The following is a 19,911-nucleotide window of genomic DNA, read 5'->3' on the forward strand; positions in this document are numbered from 1 at the left end:
TTGTGTGCTAGGTGCAGTACTCACCATGGTCGTCTTCACCGGCGTTCGTGTTCCTGGTGTATAACGAGGTACTCCAGCATTGGAAAAATGTGCAGCTCGGGCTCCATGGCGTTGTGGTTCTTCCTTGAGTGTCGAGAGGTGAGTCGTTTCCCTTCAGTGTACTGTTTCTGCTGTGCTTTTGATGGCGTTGGTACAGCCCCGGAAAATTGGCGGATAGGCCTGTTGTAATGCTGTGGGTGGTACATTGTCTTCCACCTGGCTGTTGGTGGTTACCGCTGCGGTGTTTTTTGCTACCGCTGTGTCGGTCCGTGTATTAAAGTGGCTGTCTGTGTTGGCAGGTTCCGCCACTTTGTCATAATTCAATTTTTCTTACCGCCGGCCTGTTGGCAGTATTACCGCCTCTTTATCACCGACTGCCGGGGTTGTAATGAGGGCCTATGGCCGATATGTATGATCTTCCAATTTTCATTTCCTAAATATCAACTCCTAAGAAATCTCTATTTAGGAAATGCAGTGTGGCTTGCCAGGTACTAAAATTGTTGTTTCCTAATAGCAATTCCTACGGAGTTGCAATTGCTATTAGGAACTCGCAGCTTTAGAAGTGTAAAACCTTCCCTACCTATGGGCCTAAGGCTTCCCTTAAATCTAAGGGAAGAAAAAGTGGTGCTATTGTAACGCGTCCCTCTGTCCTCGGGACGAGTGCGTGCTTTAAGGCACTGCAAAAAGTGTATTTTGGGTGCCTTTTTTGAAATTGCATATGGTTCCCATTAGATTAGATTCAATAGTAATAGCATTTCTTAAATGCCCATTTCACATTCAGGAAACACTTTGTTCATGGGGTTTGGAAATCACAAATAGGAAATCCCTATTAGTGATTTCCTATTTTGGTAATTAAAAAATGCAATTTCTATGGGTTAGAAATTGCAATTTGCAATTCCACAGAGCCCGTTGTGCATTGGAAAACGCTGTTTTGCATTTCTTAACGGGCCAAAATTGTGATTTGGTCCATTAAGAAATGCAAAAAGCTTTTGTACATATGGACCAATGTTAATTTCTCACTTAATTTGTCATGGATTGAAAACATTTGTACTGGCTGCAGCGATAATTAGTGGCATGACTGAAGAGTGACTTACTGTTTTATTTTCTGGTATTGTTTGTTCAATTCCACGACATAACATAAAATATTTAGGGGGTCATTCTGACCCCCGCGGGCGGCGGGAGCCGCCCGCCTGGAGGGAGCCGCCATATGGCCGACCGCGGAGGCCATTCTGGCTTTCCCGCTGGGCTGGCGGGCGACCTCCAGAAGGCCGCCCGCCAGCCCAGCGGGAAACCCCTCCCCACGAGGAAGCCGGCTCCGAATGGAGCCGGCGGAGTGGGTATGTGCGACGGGTGCAGTGGCACCCGTCGCGTATTTCAGTGTCTGCAAAGCAGACACTGAAATACAAAGTGGGGCCCTCTTACAGGGGCCCCTGCAGTGCCCATGCCATTGGCATGGGCACTGCAGGGGCCCCCAGGGGCCCCACAACACCCCATACCGCCATCCTGTTCCTGGCGGGCGACCCGCCAGGAACAGGATGGCGGTATGGGGTGTCAGAATCCCCATGGCGGCGCAGCATGGAGGATTCTGCAGGACAGTGGAAAACCGGCGGGAGACCGCCGGTTTTCCTGTTCTGACCGCGGCTGAACCGCCGCGGTCAGAATGTCCTGAGGAGCACCGCCAGCCTGTTGGCGGTGCTCCCGCATCCCCGGCCCCGGCAGTCCTTGACCGCCGGAGTCGGAATGACCCCCTTAATGTTTATCTTAAGTGACATATTTTAGTGATTACTTTCTTATTCATGCTATCATAAATTGCTCTTTTATTTGTTTTAACTTAGCGTGGTGTACTGTAGTATTGAAAGCCTGAGGAACCCATTGTCAGCAAATACACCCAGACTGGCCACCAAGTTTACAATAATGTTTTTATTTTATTTTATTTATTTCCTTTTTGGACCTAAACCTGAATTGGTGTTTGTCAAGGTAACTGCTTATTTCAAAAAGTTTTTTCTGAAGTTGATTTATGACTACCTAGTGTTAGACCTGGCATCCTTGGTGAGTTTTCCCTAACTTATTGACCTCTCACCTCCCGTTTTTCTGACTCATTTTTGCTGGATTTTAGGATTTTGGTCACTCTCTCACTGCTGATCAGTGCTAAAGTGCAGGTTCTCTGTAGTCTAAACATGGTAGCTTTGGCTTTTCCACAATTGGCATATTTAATTTATTTGTAAATTCCAACTAAAGTGCACTATTTGTGCATCGGGCCTGTAAATTAAATGCTACTAGTGAGCCTGCAACATTGATTGTGCCACTCACAATAGAGCCTTTCAAACATGTCTCAGGCATGCCACTGCAGAGCCTTTGTGTGTGTTTTTAAACTGCCAATTCGACCTGGCAAGTGTAACCACTTGCCAGCCCCAAACCTTCCTTTTCATTACATGTAAGTCACCCCTAAGGTAGGCCCCAGTTAGCCCCAAGGGCAGGGTTCAATATATTTAAAAAGTTGAACATGTACTTTTGAGTTTACCTTGTCCCGGTAGTGAAAAACTCTTAAATTCATTTTTTAGGGGTGAGCGCAAAGCGCTTCACCCCTCTTCTAATCTCTCTTTATGGGGAGTTTAACCATGCCCATGTTACATCAGTCATTTTCATTGGTTTATGGGATTGCCTATTAAAATCATCTTGTTTTCATTCATGAAAAGCATGCATACGTTTTGCCTTTTCTGGTGTTTAGCCCTCCTTGAGAGCACTGGTAAACTAAGGGAAACATGTGAGGCTCCATGTTTTTCATAGTTTTTTTGGACTACTTTTTCTCTTTATTTTACAACGCAATCGCGCTCGTTTTTTTTTTTTTTTTTTAATGTGGCAAGAAAAGTCCGGTTAGGAGTTTACAACACTAATAGCTCTAACTCAACATAATGCAAGACCCATTACATTGCAAATGCTTGTTAGTATTGTAAGGACTATCTCTCCCATAGGATACCAACGGAATTACCTTACCAACATCTTTTAAGGGTAATTTCCAATTGGGAAAATATAGAAATTTGGTGTTGGGTGTCTCTGGACTCTTAATTAAATTGAAGTTGGATTTTAAATTGTAAGTCTGAAAATGCCACTTTTAGAAAGTTGGCATTTTCTTGCTTTAACCATTCTGTGCCTCTGCCTGTCTCTGAATGTCTGGGGTGGATGACATATGGGCATTGTGCATTCTCTCTAGACAGTCACACACAAAGGGAACTGGGGTGTTACATTTGGATCCTGAGGGCCCATCCCCAGACAGATGGGCATTATCTGGCTTAATGGGGAGACAGGGATTAACACTGTCTCACACCTGAATAGGGTTGTTCCTCTCCCTACACAAAGGGCTGCATAACCCCTGTAGAGTGTCTGGAGCCAGGGAAGGAAAGGCAGGGACCTTGTGATCTTCAAAGACTTCTTTAAAATCTCTCCTACTTCAAAGGCACATTTGGGTATACGTACTGGACCCTAAACCACACCTAATCAGAACTCTTCTGGAACCAAGGACATTCTGCCAGGAAGAAGAATTTATATGCTGCCAGTAGGGATTACCACTCTGCAACTGCATTGTTCTGATAGCCTACTGGTTGCTGTGAGCTGTTCTGTAGGAGGGACTGCCACTTCACTACTTGCTTTGCTTTATGGGCCTGCTGTCTGCTGCTTTTTGCCTGCAGGGAGAAGGACTGTACCTGTTTTCTATAACTTTGAACCTAAGCTTCTTCAAGGGGTTGTTTGCTTGCCCCCTGTACTCGAGCAGTCTCAGGGACATCAAAGAATTCCTGCAACTCTCCTGATGCTGCTGGACTCTGCCAAAATTGGGTCCTACTCTTGCCTGAGGTGCTTCCCGCCAGTCCTATTATCACAAAACAAACACATATCCACGTGAAACTCATTTTCAATCAATTTAAATATTATAGCAGAAAAATACTGCTACTGGTTAACTCATACAAAAAACTCTTAAATAAAGACAAAATTCATCTGTCTAGAATCTTACAAAAAAGCTCCACTGAATCCAGTACTAACACATATGTCAAAAACATGTTTTTAATGTTTTGGAAGCTGCATCAGTATATAATGGTAAATCATTAGCATACTTTAGGAAAATAAGCAAAGAGTGATACTTGAAAAAAGTGATCCCCAAGTGAGAAAAGAGACACCACGCCATAAGGCAATAAAGAAATTGCTTATAGTTCAGTGATCTTTGGTGTATCTCACAAAGACAGCCTCTTATTAAGTTATAAAATATTATTTTCAATACATTGATTGATAATTCAAAACAAAATCAAAGAAGTCTTGTCTGATTAATGTGTCAATGGCATTTCGACCCTCATGCTGGATACTAGGGCCTCATCAGGACAAAAAATGACCTGGGCAATGGTGAAAGGTTGGAATTATTAAAGCCTCATCTGGATGTTGAATATTGGTATCACTGTCTGACCAAGAATAGTTCTCTCGTCTCCTTAATATAAGAGCTGGGTAGACTGGCAGAATCTTCCAACAGTGGGGAACACTGTATTTTCTTAATTCTGAAGCCCAGACTTCAGAATTACGAAAATACAGTGTTCCTCCCTAGGGGAAGATGCTGCCAGTCTACCCAGCTCTTATTATGAGTTAAACAGTAGCAGGATTTTTCTGCTATAATATTTAACTTGATTGAAAATGAGTTTCGCGTGTATATGTGTTTTGTGATAATTATACCCAGGTTCACGTGGACATTCTGGGTTGCTCTTGTATTTGTTAGATTCCCTCCAGTCCTAGGCCTCAGAAGTGGGTTCTGCAGCTGATTTCTGCAAAAACCGACGCATCATGCCCTCGCTGTTGATGCTTTGCTCCATCCAAGGTACTGTTTTAGTGGGCCCTGTGTGGGTTCTGTAGCCGGTCTACCCTCCATCACAGTCAGATCACTGGATTTTGGATTTGCACCGGTCCCTCCCAATCTCAAGTAACCTTTTGACCACTAGTGACTTCTAAGCACTGTTTTCACATTTAATATTTAAATAATGAGATCTCGACTTCTACTTACTGGATTTTTGTTGTTTCTGTCTTAGTTTACTCAGATAAATATTCTCTATTTTTGTAAAGCTTTCTGTAGTGTTTCCATTGTGTTACTGTGTGTGTTGCACAGATAGTTCCCACATTGCCTTAAGTTAAGCTTGACCGCTCTGTGCCAAGCTGCCAGAGAGTGAGCCCTGGGTAATTTAAAGTATTTATCTGACTTACCCTCACTAGGATTGTGGTCCCTACTTTGGCAGTATGCATACCACTACCAACTATAACCCCAGTTTCTAACACCTAGGTTTTGGGGACTACAAAAAGTTTGTCAGAGAGGGTGCCCCACCACAAATTAGGAGAGCAAGAACCCTTCCATGTCTCCCTTAGGGGATATTTGCTGTGAAATAAAGAGAGGGTTGTGTAGTGTCTTGCAAGTTTTATAACAGAGTTATTTTGGCTCTGAACATACTCAGTAGAAGTGTACTGTAGTGGTTAGAGAGTAATGTAATGAAAGTTTGGTTTAGAATGCTGAGTTCCCAGTTACAGGCAGAAGACTAAAGACGTGCTATATTCAGCTCCATGTGTGACATGTTTGTTAGCAGATACCCCAGCTGGGGAGGGCTCTACTGGCTGTCATGCCATGGTAGTTGCCTAGCTCTACACTGTTATTGAAGGTGCTTCTGCCATGGTAGCGGGTTTGGATTAGGTGGGTCTATGTCAGCCTATTAGTTTGAGGACTGACCCATCATAAGTGTCAGTGTCCTTGGCCCCAACCACTAAACAGGCTCTCGCAAGCAAATGATCAATAAGGCTATTGCCATACAGTTGCTATAGGGCAGATTTCAGCAATAAACCATGGCCCTATATTTAAGGGCAAATGCATTTGTAAATCTTTTCTTGCTCTAAAATATTTTCATATAGCTACAAATTTAAGGGAAAACAGAAAAGATTTTTTGCTATTGGTATTGCTTGTTCTCAGCAGTAGAAACAATTTTGTGTGATAAGAGTGACAACATTTAGGAAGGCAGACAGCAGTTGAAGTAAATGAACAATACACAAACACAACAACATACAATACACCAACACAGCATGCTGGTGTGATTACCAAACAATCCACCACTATCAGCTACCTAGTAAACTGTTACCCATTTGAACCTTAAAAATGTGAACACTCTACTAATTGAAGGCTTCAGATTCAGTAAAACTCTTTTCCATAAATAATCTTTCACTGGGGCTTCGATTACTGGCTGGCACTCCATACCCTTAGGGCCAGATTTATACTTTTTGATGCAAAACTGCACAAACGCAGTTTTGGTCAAAAAGTTTATCGGTGGCTAGCGACATTTTTTAACGTGACCTGGGCGTCATATTTATACTTACATATTTATGACGTTGGGTGGCGCTAAGGATAGGTTAGAGTCATTTTTCCTGACGCTAACCATTGCCCCTTGTCGTTAGGCAAAATGGCGTTAACACAGGGAAAATGACTCTAATCCGGTTTACTAAATGTAAACACATTGCAAAATGGAAATGCACCATTTGTGCCCACAATAGAGTCAAAAAGTGACGATAACAGAGCAAACAGTGTAAAGGAGCCTCAAGATGGACCCACAAAGCCAAGTGAGACCCCATGGAGACCCCAGATAACCAGGAACCAGCATGGAGGACATTGACAAGACCCAGGGGAGCGACAAGAAAAAGAGGAAGTGTTGTTTCAGCACAGAGGAGCATGAAATACTGGTGAGAGAGGTGACTGAGCACCAACATCTACTCTTCATCACCTCTAAATTGCCAATTGAAAGGAGAGAGGCAATTTGACAGCAGATTGTGGACAAGATTAACAGTGTGGCAGAGGTCAGGAGAACTGTCACTGAGTGCAAGAAACGCTGGCATGACTGCAAGCGGAGGACAAAGGAGAAAATGGCACAGAACAGTAAGCAGCACTGTAGACCGGAGGTGGGAGTCCAGCACCACGAGAGGACCTGGAAGAGATGGAGGAGATAGTTGCAGTGGTCATCCCAGAACACATTGTCACTAGTATCGCAGGACAGGAGCGCAGACTACCAGGAAACAACACATATGCAGGGTAAGTTGCATGGGGCACAAATATGCCAAAATGTCAAATGCAAGAAGAGGGAGGCACATAGCTACTACACAATACATGTTAGCCCTGCAAATCAAGCAGTGGACCACCTGCACTGCCCATGCCAAGTGCCTGGGCTGTACAGGGGCATCCAGGGGTATAGCACAACACAACACCAACAACCTTTGCATTGGGGTACACCGCCATGCCAAGGCTGCTGGAAATGCTGAAGCAGATCAGGAGTGTAGGGTAGAACGTAAAACTGGTCTGGTGTCACAGGATGGCCATTATTGCCAGAATATAAACTGCTGAAAACTGCCCAGTATTAGTCCATTGGCCGAAGGGGCATTCCCCATTGACAACAGTTGCAAACTACCACCTGTGGTGTTGGCCATTTAGGAAATGGCAGTTAGGTGCCCATAGAACAAACACACTCAAAATGAGGGTTCAGTATGATTACGTGATCAATCCCCATCAATCCCTATCCAAGTGCAACTCCTGTCAACTGGTCATGTCCATAGTCTCAATAACCATCAGGCACTGTCACATACATAATGATGTACACAGCAGTAATCTCTTACCCCTGCTGGACATCCCTGGGTTTACCCCGTGCCTGTGTCACATTAGCTGCAATGCCACCATGCAGCATCTCAGGTATAATAGTGCAAAGACGACTGCATTGAGGGGGAGGACATATGTGTGTGGGAAGGTGAACACACCCGCACAATCACAAGAGGATATGGAACTCTGACAGGTCCATCACTGCAATGCAATGTAGCACACATGCGCAAACATCAACATGAGGAACTACCAATGGTAACAAGTGCCATGCATGGGGTGGTGCTAGGTCTCAGCACCGCATAAGTATATGTAAAAAATGAAAGTCTGGGACAGGGCCATATTGTCATGTGTGGTGTTGCGGCATCAGCACACCAACACCCATTGTAAGGCCTCACCATGCAAATGGAAGCATAGGGAGGGTTGATGAGGACAGGGAGGTGGCAAGCCACAAATTGGACAGAACCGACACCTAGAAGATGTGATGCAGACGAGTGCGCAAACTGCCCTTCCCTTCATGTGACATGCAGGTGGGGCACAGGGCTGAGAGACTGCAAACATTAAGAACAGGAACAATGCATGGGAACCACGATGATAATGTGCCACCAATAGGAAGTCAGTGATGACACATATCAACTGCCACAACACAGACACACTAATTGTACAATATCTCATTGCAGAGGACGATGGCTCTCTTGTGGATCTGCCTGACCTGGACTACCCTGATGACCTGGATGACCAGCTGACAACCATCAGCCAGAAAAACCCCAAAGATGTCCTGGGAACCCTCCAGACACCACCTCCAGTCACAAGGAGGAGCATTCATGTAGCAGCCATCCTAGAGACTACCCCCACCGCCCAATAGTACGACCTGCCAGCTCAAACACAGCTGAGGACTCTGACGACACAGGGACCACCTTTGAGAGGACAGTATTGGGAGTCCAGCAGGAGCTGGCCAAGGAGGTGCGGTGGGGATGCAAGGTATGGCAGCCAGCCTTGAAGGTATGCGCATGTGTATCATAACGGCCACGGAACAGCTAGCAGCCAAACAAGGCACACAATCCCCACTGCATGGAGTCCAACAGTGTGTGAAGCACCTAACTATTGCCATGAGGAAGTTGACACAACACCTGCCCTCCCAATCTTTCTGCTGCATGCATGACAACAATCAGGACTCCATGCACCGGGAACTGACCTCCCTCAGGGTAGACATGGCTACCTACCACATGGATGTTGCTGCCATACTCAATAATCAGTAGCTCCTCCTTGCTGCAGTGGTGCCATGGCAGCTGCTGGGAATTTGGTGTCCACTTCTCCAACCACTGAAATGTGTGTTGCCCCCTCTTCCCCGCCACCACCACCATCAAGGGCAGAGGAGACAACACACACATCAGAGGATGAAAATGTGGAACAGATCATCATCACCTGTAGGAGTACCCAGTAGCACCAGCCCATGCCACATGGGCAGTGATTTCCCTTTGTCCTGTGCTTGACATCATGCCAGTGTTGCTACAGTTGGTGACATGAACTCTTTACTGATACACTTTTAACCTTCCCACTATGGACTGCAATTGTCTCTCACTACTCCATTGGCAATTCATGTTCCCCTGCACTGAACGACACTTCACCCCAGTATGTCCAATGACATGTCTCTCAACCCTGGACTTGTTCTGTGTCACAATAGGATGGTTTTCAGTAATGGGGTCACAGACCTGGACAATGTAAATATTGCACTACAGCACTTTGAAATAAAAAGCACCTACACAACCACTTTGTCTCAGTGTAATGACACATCTACTTTGCTGTTGATTTGTGATGTGTGTAACATGTCTATAGTCACAGAGTGTCAGTACAAGAGTGCAGAAATATTGTGGGCACATATTTACGCACAAGATACCTGCATGATGAACGTCAAAGCTGGCCACATCCCCTACAAGCAAGTCACTGTGTATGCGACATTTATTTAACACATGTATGCCTCACCCACTACATACAGCAGGAATGGATGTGTAAGAGTGCTCGGGCAACGTCAGCTGGGAGTACCAATGAAACACATTGGTGCGAAATAGTTATACTTGACCTTATCTTAAATTGGCACTGCTCAGTTTAGCAGTGTTGCACAAAACCAGGGGGAACCCTATAACTCTACCCTGCCCAGGGTAAATGTAACAACAAAAAAGAAAAGGATGGCAGGTAGAGACAAATTTAATCCTAAGTTATAAGAACAGTCCTACATTCTGTTGCTTTTGAGTTTATTTCTTTCTCAAATTTATTTCAAACAAATTTTTTCAAATAGCAAAAAGGATCTATGGTAGTATAAAACTTATGTACATTACAACGACAACTATAAACAAAATATCCACAAAATATTGCTTCACAAAACAACCACAATAGACCACATCTCTGATTTAACAATATAAAAAACAACTTGCGGTAGTGCCCTATATATTTGAGTAGTGGTCACTGTTGTCACTCCACATGTGATCCACTTTTATATGCTAAGGAACTGAGCTTTTACGTGCAATCACTTATCAACGTGTTGTGCATTTCTTTCACACAAGCGTGATAAAGTGCATCTCAAGTCTTTACAAAATAGTCCATTATTTGACAAGCCCAATACACTTGCAATACAAGGAAGTCAACGCGTTTCGGCCTACTGATTTAGGGCCTCATCAGGATTGGAGAAGGGCAGTAGTAGTTCTTAGTTACAGAGATAAAAACCGGAAACAGAAATCTTGTATATCTTCTGTTAACTTAAACGATGGACCCAGCTGCTTATAAACGTCCATTGAAGAACGCGTCTTCCGTGTTGGAATCGTTACTAAGTGACGTCACTTAGTAACGATTCCAACATGGAAGACGCGTTCTTCAATATACGCGCTGAAGCGTTTGCTTCATTTTTTGACGCGCTGAATACGGGAGCCGATATTAGCAGCATTGTTGTGACTTCGGATGGACGTTTATAAGCAGCTGGGTCCATCGTTTATCACGCTTGTGTGAAAGAAATGCACAACACGTTGATAAGTGATTGCACGTAAAAGCTCAGTTCCTTAGCATATAAAAGTGGATCACATGTGGAGTGACAACAGTGACCACTACTCAAATATATAGGGCACTACTGCAAGTTGGTTTTTATATTGTTAAATCAGAGATGTGGTCTATTGTGGTTGTTTTGTGAAGAAATATTTTGTGGATATTTTGTTTATAGTTGTCGTTGTAATGTACATAAGTTTTATACTACCATAGATCCTTTTTGCTATTTGAAAAAAATTATTTGAAATAAATTTGAGAAAGAAATAAACTCAGAAGCAACAGAATGTAGGACTGTTCTTATAACTTAGGATTAAATTTGTCTCTACCTGCCATCCTTTTTTTTGTTGCAGTTTAGCAGTGTTGGCATGAATTTCAGGCTGCAGGCAGACGTCCCACAGTGCCTAACATTCTGACACAGGACCCAAACAATGACAGCTTAAAAACCACACCTACCTGTCCAATATATGGGATCCATAGTCACCTTGAATGGTGGGTACCATGGATGGCAGATTGATTGAGAAGTAGATGTGTTGTAGCTGCCAATGTGACAGCTCAGTTGGAAGTGGGAATGAACATGTCAAGAGAGGGATCTGGATGCAGGACAGAATCCCCAGGCCAACAGACAATTGGCACTGTACACTTATGCGAAGACCCTGAGACCCAAGCATATGACACATGCAGTAAGGGAGTACCCAAACTTATATTACATATGTAGAAAACTGAACTGAAAACTATGTTAAACACCTATCCTAACCTAATCTATCCTACCTATACATTACCCACAACTGGCCCTAACTACCCTATGCTAAGCTTACTTACAACATTTAACAACACACTCTAAACATTGGCTCCCCATCCCCCTTATATCACGAGACACATGAAGGACAACATATACTAAACTAAACATATACTATCTAATCCTAAACAAATAGATATATTTTTATTTTTATCGTATTTATTTATATGTATATGTATATATATATATATATTTATATTTATATATATACATTAAACACAAATGCCCCAACATAACCCCCACCTACCCACCCACAAAGTAACATGTAATAATATGAAAAGCCACCCCAAACCTACTTATCCTATCTAAACAACTACCCTAATCTAACCTATCACTAACCCCCTTAAACCCACTACAAAAGATGATAAGGAATGAGGAAGGAGGGGACTGAACTAGGGGTGAAGGGAAGCATCAGTTCAGAGGTTGGTCCTCTTGAGTGTCCTCTTGATGGCCTTCAGTCTCTTTGTATTGCAGTCCACATCCTTCTTTAGGCTGTCCAGCTTCTTGAGGACCTGTTTCATGTCCCTCTGTAGCTCCTTTATTGCCGACATGTCCATTGCAGCAGGTGTTGTGGGCTGTGGTGCCAATGTTGAGGGTGCTGCAGCTGGGGCAGATGTGACGGTGGCGGCTGTGGCCCCATGTGTAGGTGTGGTGCTCGCTCCACTCTTTGTGGCCAATGCGGGTCCCCTCTGGCTGAATGCCCGCCATTTCTCTCTCTCTTTTCTATAGAGTCGTGCCATCTTGCAGTACCTAGACTCCACATCCAATATGTGGCGATAGCGCACTGACCTCTTCTGGAACGCCCTGAGTTCCGCAACATCCTTGTTGTCAGCTGTTAAACTGAGACAGGCAACCATCAGTGTCATCAATATGTGATGTATGTACAGATGATACTCTAACACTCTGCCTCGATTTGTACATGCACTCCTAGTCATATTCCAGATAATACACTGTCCCTGATGAATGTAACAGCAACGCTGCCTACCCATCATGTCATTGACACCAAAGTGATGCACAACAAGAGTTGGAACCAAATGAATTAATCTGTGTATTGATTTAGTGCAATGTGTCACAACGGAGTACATCTTTTGGGGCTACCTGCTGGTGGACTGTTACCCACCCAGTCCCTCATGTACATTAAAATACAGGGATGCACCAATTTGTGTGGAAAACTTGTGCATCACTGAGTTGTGAGAATGACGGTATGACCCAGTGCAGTCAAGTCATGTGTGGGCCTTCATGTGGCTACTAATCATCTTGTTCACACGCTGATGCCTATTGCGCAGCACAAGACTCCCAAGATATGACTCTCTGTTTGTGACTGTGACTACATACTGCTTGGAGAGGGTGGCAGTGGGTAACCCTTGCACGGGACACAATGTCACCATTCAGCCTACTTTGATATCGGATCACCTGCCAGCTCATCATATCTAGCATTGAGTGCAACACATGAGTCACTCACACAAAGCTGCAATCACTACACGGGACAGACATTATCACACTTACAGGATAGGTCTAGGTCCTGAAATATTGCCACTTCTCGGATGGTGTAGGGGCAGGTCCACCTGTAAGACATGGATGGAAACATATGCTCAATGTCATATCACTGTACAAACGAGTGGACAACATATCACAGTGTGTAACATTTTACATGAGTGAGCTAGTGATCCTGCATGAAGACAGTACAACAGACATACCACTGCAAACTCACATTGACACTGACACTCCGGTGACTGAGAGCCACACATCTGCACACATGCACTGGGCCTAAGACTCATGCGGTCCTAAAGGCTACAACAATCATATGTGGCTAATCCATTTAAGATGGTACTCCATGGCATGATTTGTATTTGGGTGAAAATCCATGGCACTTCCCTGGTGCACTGCAATACAAGTGACTCAGGTATTGTGGCTTGTGCATCAAGGCACACTGAGTAACTGTGTGATGGACATGGGGCTCAATTTTCAGTCTGCAATTATCATGTGTTCAGTGGTCCATGACTGATGTGGCACAGTTGTATGTTGGTAACAAATACCCCATTGTCAGGTTCCCCTTAGGCAGGTCTGCCCCCTTTGCCAACATAATGGCAGGGATCATGTGTGTGTAATGATGACAAGGTAACACTAAACATGGATTGCCCACTTTGCTGTCAGGATTCAGTGAAATAAGGTATGCTGCCGGTGTCTTGTCTGATCATCATTGACAGAATGCATGGGCACAGGTGTTGCCATGGCACCTGAAATGTGTGACTAAGGGCCACATGTACGAAGATCAGGTTTTGCGAGTCGCAAATTGCGAGACTTGGTGACTCGCAATTTGCGAGTCACAAAACCTGATGTACAACAGTGTCAATGACATTGTTTGCAATTCGCAATGGGGTAGCAAATGACCTACCTCATGAATATTTATGAGGTAGGTCTCAATTTGCCAACCCATTGGGAATGGCAGCACTCACAGGGATGATGGCCTGCTGGGGTTAGCAAACCACCATGTCTGTGACTGCTTTTAAATAAAGCAGTATTTTTTTTTTTAATGCAGCCCGTTTTCATTAAAGGAAAATGGAATACATTTCAAAAGCAAAAATGATAAGTTTTCTTTTCATTTTTTCAGAGCAGACAGTGGTCCATGGAACCACTGCCTGCTCCAAAAATATGTTTTCGCATACATTCACAAAGGGGATTAGGGTCCCATGGAGATCCTTTCTGTTTTACGTATGGGATGGCACCAGCTTGCAACTGGTGCTAACTGCAATTGTTTTGTGACCGCATTCGTGGTCACAAAACAATCATACATCGGACTGCGACTTGCAATTAGGAAGGAAACGCCCGTTCCTAAATGGGATTTGCAAACCCTTTTTGCGATTCCGTAATGTGATTACCGAATGGCAAAATTCGGTTTGTGGATTGGAAAAAGCTTTTTTCTCGTCGCAAACGGACCGATTCTGGAAATTGGGATATTTGTGACGATAAAAAAGAGCTTCGTACATGTGGCCCTAAGTGATAGTTGTACATGGCTCAACAAACCTCTGACCTGCATTGTTAACATGTGTAGACATGTGGACTCCATCTCAGTACTGGGACACTAACACTTCATTTTGATTGCATTCAACCTGGTCACAAATATTGCATGCAGCACACCAAGACATCTGCTACTGTCACTCAGGAGCATTCTACTGTACATATATGTCAATGTGATACTTACCAACAGGGCCACTGATCACCATACCCAGGTGGTCCAGTAGATCCTGCTCTCTGGCCACGAGGTCAGCCCAGCGATGCTTTGGCTGGTGCTCATTACAGCTGGTATGGTACACCCTCTTCAGGTGGTGGAGCACCTTGCCCCACCGCAGACGCCTCACCTCTGTCTGATACCCCTGTATCATCCTGCCACCCATCTCGATGATCATAGGTAAGAAGTGGCACACTAGCTCTTGAAGCACCCAAGCTCCTCCCCCATCCGTACATATTGAAAAAAATTAAATGACAGTAAAGGAAACGTATTGCCCAAACTGAAGAGCCCCAACTAATCCAACTAATATAATACCCAGACAGAAACCCCACAGTGCACAAATAATATGAAATATAGTAAGCTATACAAAATCACATACACTGGTAGAAGTAACAAACAGATTTCATGACAGACACAACAAAAGTATACCCTTACATGACCGATGAGTACGTAAAACAAAAAGATTTGGAGAGTAGAACAGGTTTGAAACAACATGATAGAGAGGATGACTTTTCCAGCTCTGGGAGTGAGGGCAGTGACTGGGGTTTTAGACCTCGATGGAGAGGTTGGGGAAGGGCCAGATTCCCACAAAGGGGACTTATATACACCCATGGAAACTTCCCACCACAACAACTACAAACCCGGGGACCTAACCAGAACTTCGATTGGCCACCTTTCTTTCCAGTGGGTCATAGTTTCCCGCCATACCAATTCCAGCAAAGCAATCCTCCTTTTTTAGGTCGGGGCAGGTTCAGAGGCAGGAACAGACAAAAAACAGGCCCAAGAGTACAGTGGAACGATATCAACCAGCGGGTAACAAGAAGTATGTCCCGGGAGTTTACACCCGCACCCAGCAGGGAACAGATCTGATTATGGATCTATCTAAGACCACCCTCACAGAAGATCAACAGATAGTCCTGAATAAAGGACTGGGGTATGTGCCAACCAATAAGATGGATAATTTCAAAATAAGACAGGAGCTATCGGAATTTTTCAGACGTATCCGTCTCAAAGTTTTTTTTAGGTAGCACAGAAACCTCCCAACGACCAGGAGACACTGGTTTCCACCCTAAATCTACCTTTACCCCTAATTTATCTCAACTACCACAGGAGGTCACGGTTTTTGAACGGGGAGTAACTAAAGAAATTGAAACCTTCGGTAGAGAAGACCAACATGCATTCATGAATCCCACGAAATTGGAATATAAAGCCTTAGAAGAGTTAAATTCTAACCCACCATCATTATAAAACCAGCTAACAAAGGTGGGGTGATAGTAATTCTTGATAAGGAGGTTTATCATCAGGAGTGTCTCCGACTCCTTTCTGATAATCGTAATTACAAAGTTTTAAAAACTGATCCAACTCAGGATATTCAAAGAGAAATACAGATATTGGTAGAGGAAGCAATCAATAATGGGTGGATCACCGAGAAAGAAGGTAATTTTTTATACAACAAAAGATCTGTGACCCCCTATTTTTACATACTCCCAAAAGTGCATAAACCCAATAGACCACCTACTGGTCGTCCAATAGTATCTGGTTTTGGGTCAATACTAGAACCGCTTTCACAATTTTGTGATTTCTTTTTGAAACCTATAGTTTGGAAGAGCCCCTTGTATGTGAAAAATACACGAGATGTTTTGAATCTCATTAATAATCTGGATTTTCATGATGAACATGATTTTCTGGTGGGTCTGGACATAGAATCCCTGTACACTAACATTCCCCAGTAAGAGACTTTAAGGGTGATGGAGGAGATTCTATATCAACAGACCTGTCACTATAACACACCAAAGGCATTCATTTTAGATCTGGCAGGTTTAGCCCTCACAAAAAACTTTTTTGAATATGAGGGTACTTTTTATTTACAGACCCATGGAACATCAATGGGAAGTACATTTGCCCCAAGTTTAGCGTGCCTATATGTATCGGATTTTGAACATAAAAATATTTTTCAAAGTCACCACCCATGGCAGGAACATATCAGATTATGGCGCCGGTTTATTGATGATGTCCTCCTCGTATGGAGAGGGGATAGACAATCTATTGACAGTTTTATCCAATGGCTGAATGAATGGGATCCATTGTTGTTGTTCACTGCAACAATCACCAAAGAGAGACTACCCTTCCTTGATCTAGAGATTGTACCTGGGGATGGTAAATTAAATACAAGGGTCTACCACAAACCTACGGACAGGAACAGTCTACTTTCTTTCAAACGTTTTCACCCCAAGACACTACGTGAGAACTTGCCTTATGGACAATTTCTCCAGATTCGGAGAAATTGTTCTGATATTAAAGATTATAAGAAGGAATCAGACATCCTGACAGAAAAACGTATACAACGAGTCTACCCATTAATAATCATTCAACAAGCACAGAAAAGAGCCAGAAATTGTAACAGAGAAGTCCTTCTGGAAGAAAGAAAAAGAGCTCCCAGTCAACAACTAATTTTTATTACCACTTTCAACACGCTCTCGAATCAAGTAAAAGGGATTATCAATAAGAACTGGCGAATTCTGAATAGTGATGGACTGGAGATTGATAGACCAATGTTTTCCTTTAAGAAGAGTGCATATCTCCGTAACCTTCTCATACATACTCGACCAACACAGAGAATTGCTAACAACGAATGTACACAAGGTAATCTCTTTACCTGTGGTGGGACACACTAAATGTGGATCTTGTAGTGTTTGTCACCTCACTAAAAATACAAAGTTAGTTGATGTGAGTCTGGAGAGACCGTGGGTTCAGACAAAACACACAAATTGCAATTCGGAGAACATCATTTATGGAATATGGTGCCCCTGTGGAGTCCTCTATATTGGAATGACCACTCGAAAAGCGAAGATTAGAATTATGGAACACAGAAGTAACATCAGGTGTGAAAAAACGAACACAAAGATGACAGCACATTATTTTGACAAACTTCATGGTCCAGATGATATGGTATGGACTATATTAGACAAACCAACTCCAAAAAATAATGGCATCAATATAGCAGACTATTTATTTTTCCATGAACAACACTGGATCTATCGCACCAAGACCAATAGCCAGGGACTGAATGATGACGTACAGTGGCTACAATTGCTCAATCAGTAATGGGGTTTATATCAGAATCCCCTGACTAGATAATATGTATGAAGAGAGATTGTTAATATCTAGGCCAGAATTAGCCAACAACTGTATAGGTCTGCCTGTGTCCTTTTATAACTAGTAATTGAAATGTTCTGGCCCCCACCCTCTTTCTTTTTCGATTCTTAGTTCTGTTTTTTCTTATTTCATTCACATATTTTCTTTATGTCCTGAATAAGTGAATGGTATTTTTTCAATTAGAAAATTTCCATTAATTTAATGGCCATTGAATTTTCTGGTCAGGGGTTTGACTATTCTTTGGGAGGTTTCCTGTAGGTAGGTATTTCTTGCTCCCCCATTTTGCCCCCCCTTTTTTCCCCTCCCCTTTTCTACATTTGGAGACTCCTTTTAAAAAATTATGTTTTACATTATGAATGCCCGATTTTTAGAGCGTTCTGCAGGCTGGGGCGGGTTTGACAACCTCAAACTCACCCAAGATGGCCGCCGTTCAAATAGGAGGTGCCGGTCTAGTTTACCCGCAGGGCATGGATACGTCATACCCGGAAATGGCGTTTTATTGCTGACCGGCTCCCTGTCTCTGTCTCACCGTGGAACCGGGCAGAGGCAGACTGGCGGCAGCTTTGGACCCTTGAAAAAGTAAGGTGGGCTGAGGGGGCCCGGGTCACTTTATTTTCACAATTTCAGCACGTTTACCATGCCGCTACCATTATGGCAGACAGGGCGACATATCAATATCACGGCTACATGGACCCGTTTACGGGTATTCTCATACTCTTTGTTTAACTCATCAGAACTTCAGAAAACATTTTGACAATCATATTTCAAGGGCCAGCGGGCGGATTATGGGTTAATTGGACTTTGATATTAACTATACGGGCATCAGACAGAATTTGAACATTTTGTATGGCAGATTTATGGAAACAAAACAGGCCGGCAGGCGGAATCACGACATGAGAAAAACTACTAGTCAAGGGCCGGCAGGCTTCATTAATGTTTGCAAGATTTGAATACCGATAAACACGAGAGAACAGAGATACACTCCCCAGCACACATGGAAACAGGAACGGGACGGCGGGTGGAAACATAAGATGACATTATTATTACTTTAATTATTGGATATACTATTTTCCTTGATAATAAGTTATAATACTTATGTTCTGCAGCTCTGTTTTGACAGAACTGGAGGGATAATAATTTTATTTTAGAGTATATACAGCCATTTTCTTGTTTTAAATTCACAATGACCTGTCTCTATACAGTGTGTGACTACAGGTTGGTGCTCCCACCCGGCTCCGATGAAGATAGGTATTTATGAAACTCGGTAAGTGTACCAACCCTGCTTCCTTGTTTTGGACCTGGGCATATCACTGGGGTGTGCATATATTAATATGAGTTAATGAACTTTAGTTAATATACACAGGTGCTATCTTCCCTACGATGGTATGCACTAGACATATGGAATTGTTTGAGCACAATCTTAATTACCTTTTCCTTATATACTTAAGGTGAAAAGTTTGGGGATTGTTATATGATATTGGATTCCACTTGTTCGTGGATTTAAATTCGAAACATTTCTCTCCCCACAGAATACCGAGTGTGCTGATGAACTAATGAGCAACTAACAGCACGATTTAACTAGCCTCCTGATCAGAAGACAGGTAGGGTTTTCCTTATAATACGGGGACAGGGCGAAGGTCCTGATGAAGGCCGCATGACACTTATGGGCATTTACAATAGGCCGAAACATGTTGACCCTTCTCAGAGATTGGGGTGTACAGGTGATTTATTCCTAAAACACCACCAACAATATTGTTTTAATCCTGTCCAGGCTGAACCAGAATAAATTAGTGAAGTGATCAGCCTGAGTCAGTTTTAGATATTTCTTCTGTTGTTCGTCTGTGGTCCCTGTACCATAATTGTTGGTCTTGTCTTTTGTGCTTATATGTTCCCCCACCCTTACTGCTCCACTCCAAAGGGGATTTATTATTTGGAGTGTGATAGCAGGGCCCTATGATGAAGCATGCCACAATTTGTGGGTGAGGGTAGTTTTGTCAAAATATTATTGATTTT

The 19,911-nt window shown here is 43.3% G+C and overlaps 1 long non-coding RNA gene across 1 annotated transcript; it reads left to right on the forward strand.

Moving 5' to 3' along the window:
* The first annotated feature begins 18,407 nt into the window (after positions 1-18,407).
* On the forward strand, positions 18,408-19,665 carry LOC138295817 (uncharacterized). Its single transcript, XR_011203691.1, has 3 exons — positions 18,408-18,477; positions 19,101-19,162; positions 19,428-19,665. It is a non-coding gene; the product is annotated as an uncharacterized lncRNA (long non-coding RNA).
* The last annotated feature ends 246 nt before the right edge of the window (positions 19,666-19,911 follow it).

This window comes from Pleurodeles waltl, chromosome 1_2 (assembly GCF_031143425.1).
Source record: "Pleurodeles waltl isolate 20211129_DDA chromosome 1_2, aPleWal1.hap1.20221129, whole genome shotgun sequence".
Taxonomy (NCBI): Eukaryota; Metazoa; Chordata; class Amphibia; order Caudata; family Salamandridae; genus Pleurodeles; species Pleurodeles waltl.